Below are 3801 nucleotides of genomic sequence, written 5' to 3' on the forward strand. Positions count from 1 at the left end.
CTCATGGGCTCTCCTGGCCTCCTCCTGAGCCGGCGGTCCTCCCTCTGCTGTGTGACCAGCTGCTGCAGAAGTGCGGTGAGCTCAGACGGCTGAGACACCTGAGACTCTGAAACTGTGGTAGCAGCAGCAGCCGACACTGGAGCTGGCTCTCCGGAACCTCCTGCCTCATGATCGTGACTCGCTGGAGCAGGTGCAGGGAAGTACTCCCTCGTCCTCGGAGGAGTCTGACTCTAGGTCGACCAATGTATCTCATCATCTCCTCCGGGAAGCTGTGCCTCTGCGGCTAGCAGTGCCTCATCCTCCTGGGCAACACGGGCCTGAACCTCAGGTGACAGCCGTGCCATGGCAGCACGATCGCCTGTCTCCCTCTCCTCCTGTCTGAGGGTGCTGTCGGCGGTAAACTGGAAACCAGGGGACCTCGTCCTGCCTGTAAACTGCACTGACGGGTGACTCAGCTGGCACATCATAGAACAGATGAAGCTGATCCAGTGAGCATAAGGAAACTGTCGGACAACGCCCATCCCGTCAGTGATGACATCCTCAATCTCAGCCAGAATAAAGTCAACAATATCGAACGGCTCGTGAGTGAGAATGTGAAGAAGCAGTAGCTGCTGCAGACCTGTGAACCCTGGGTAGCCACTCCTCGGAGCCAACGTCCTCCGGAGTGCCATGTGAACTGCGTAAGCCTCGGGGTCAGCAGGCTGGGGACTCTGGCGTAGGAGGCTGGAAGGGCTGGCGAAGCACTGTGAGATCGCCTCGTGAGAAGGTGCAATCCCGCCAATCATGGCCCTGCGAGGTGGATCTGCATCACCGTAGACCATCTCGTGCAGAGAGACGTCAACTAGGTCAACTCCAAGATCCCAGCAAGTGTCGCTCTGGACAATCCAAATACCTGCCCTCCAAACATGAAGTGAACAGCTCTGCGCTCTGGGGCAATCCATGCTGTGGCATAAAAGACTCTGACCCAGTCCTCAATATATCTGTTCCGCTCAATAGAAAGCAACCTGGGCAGACCCCTGAAGTGAGCAAAGTGCTCCCTGACATCAGCTCCCCCTGCGGCTGTCCTCAGTGAAACCCAGTCAAGACTCTGTGAGGAAAGATCCTGTGGCCCCCTCTGATAGGTCTCGTAGAAACTGGCCTGAAGGAGTGTCCAGAATCTGCGATCGACCCTGCTGTCACGTCACTGGGAACCACTCCTCCTCCTGTACACTCCACCTGAGCCTCTTGACCTTTGCCGCATTGGCCTTGGTCAAGTTCTGGAGCAGCACACCTGGCTCCAGACGCACGACAGTGTCCATGCGGAACACTGCGCGCTCGGCCGCTAGGCCTCGGCTCGACGAGCTGCTGCTGCTGCTGCTGTGGACCTGCGAGGCTCCTGTGGCTGGTGACCTCCTCGCGTCCTTGGTCCGTGCGACGCTCGGTCGCTGGTGAAGTGTCCTCTGCGGGGACGTCTGCCGGGTGCGGCCAGAACATCGTAGAGCTGGTGACTGCTGTCCTGCCCTGAGACTGCTCGGACTGCTCTGTATCTGAATCTGAATCGGACTCTGCCGCTGAAGGTGACTGCTCTGACTCTGCTGCTGCTGCTGCGGCTCTGGTGGCCCTGGCACCTCGGACTCTGCCCATCCCTCTGCCTCTGCTCTGCCCCTGGCTGGCGTGTCCCTGATAGCAACGGACGAGCACGGCCTGATGCCTGCTCCTCGGCGGCCTTAGCCACCATCTCGGCCCTCTCGGCCTCTCTTCGTGCGCGAGTCCGCTTGCGAGCGGGGCTCCTCGACCACGATCTCCTTACCCTTTCCTCTTGTCACGACCCATTTTCGATCACTGACAGGAACAAAGAATGCGGCGCTGCGAACTAGGGCTAGCGAAAGGGAGCGGGCGTGAACGCGGTGTAATGGCGCGTGGGCAGTGGCAACAGTAGAGGTGTAGGATGTGCAGGCAATGGCGTGGAGCGGCAGTGGTGGTGGCAACGGGCGGTGGCGCACGGGCGCAGGCGTGAGGGTAGTGGTGTGCGTTGCGCGCGGGCGGCAGACGGCGGCGGCGGCGCGCAAGGTGTGCGGGTGCAGGCGGCGGCACAACGAGCGTGGGAATGCGCGGATGGCGGCGCAACAAGCGGCGGCGCGACGGGCGGTGGTGCGACGACGGCCGGCGCGGGAATGCGGCGGGCGGCGGCGCAAGGCGGCGGACGGCGGTGACGGCAGTGAGGGCGAAGGCGAGGAGACGAGCAAGACACGAACGCGAGTGAGAAGTCGTGACCGGGTCAAGAGAGAAATATGACATGTGGACCCCTCAGATTTTCTTATCGCCGGTTGATCCGACGCTTAGGTTTTGAGCACCGGTTGATTGCGTCAGTGTAGTTTACCAGAAACACTGCAAAAACATTATCAGTACGCCGGTTTGAACCGATGATCCGAAAAGAGAACTCGTCGGTTGGATGATGCAAATAACAGTTGATTTTCAGGTCGGAAGCATATTATGTTCACCGATTGATCCGATGCTGCAAACTTTGTATACACCGGTTTGAACGCTTGAAATGTCTGAGCTGAATCTGAAACTTAGTAACGCCGGTTAAAACGATGGGTATAGATCGTTGAACGTGGTTTAACCGGTGAACCCAAAAACCCTCTCTCAGCTCACTCTTCTATGCTAAGTCCAATGAACTTATAAAATCATCTAAATCAAGTTAGTGGACTTGCATAGGCGACTTTACCCCTCAAATTAAATAGGATAGCTTAATAGCTTGAGTAATTTTTCTTTTTCAAAAATAAGGAAAAGTCACAAGAGAGACAAAGCGCCAATTTAAAATGTATGAGCTATGTCGGAGGAATATTGAAGAAGGAAAGCTTCGTACTCATCTCGACATTGCTCACTAGGCAATAACGCACCTAACACTTTACTCTTTTCACTTCTCATGAATTAAGATTTTGCACGTAAAACAAGTCTCATTTTCATCAAGTGATCTCCTTTGTGACCCTTACGCATGCAATGATAATGCAAACTACAACCACATGCGAAGGAAAGGTAAACATGAAGTGCACAACTATATGACAAGCAAATGCATGGCGAGAATTTAAAATCTACTTGTCAAGTTTGATCCCACGGAAAGCTTCATCATGATGAGCCTTTCTACAAGCCTAGAGGAAAACAAGTGGACCACCACCTCTAGCTAAACCCTTGCTCATCACTATCTTACCATGGTTAGACAAGAATCCTATATGTATGCATTTTTCTATATGACATGGCAACTTACATGACGTTTGCCGCATCTAACACATTAAGCTCATTTCTTAGCCTAACAAAGGTACTCTCGTCTAAAGGTTTTGTGAAAATATCCGCCAATTGCTCCTCGGATCTCACACCTTGAAGGGAAATGTCCCCCTTGGCTTCGTGATCACGCAAGAAGTGATGGCGAATATCAATGTGCTTTGTGCAAGAGTGTTGAACCGGATTCTTGGCAATTTTTACGGCACTTTCATTGTCACAAAGGAGTGGTATTCTTCCTAGTTTCACACCAAAGTCCAAAAGGGTTTGCTTCATATATAGAATTTGGGCACAACATGCACCGGCTGCTATATATTCCGCTTCCGCGGTGGACAAAGCCACGGAATTTTGCTTCTTACTCGACCAAGAAACTAGAGAACGCCCAAGCAAATGGCAACCCCCGGAGGTACTCTTGCGATCCACACGGCTTCCGGCAAAATCCGAATCCGAGTATCCCAAGAGATCTAAGCTAGCACCTTTGGGGTACCACAAGCCTATGCTAGAAGTGTGCTTGAGATACCGAAGGATCCTATTCACAGCAGA

This window comes from Panicum hallii, chromosome 5 (genome assembly GCF_002211085.1).
Source record: "Panicum hallii strain FIL2 chromosome 5, PHallii_v3.1, whole genome shotgun sequence".
NCBI lineage: Eukaryota > Viridiplantae > Streptophyta > Magnoliopsida > Poales > Poaceae > Panicum > Panicum hallii.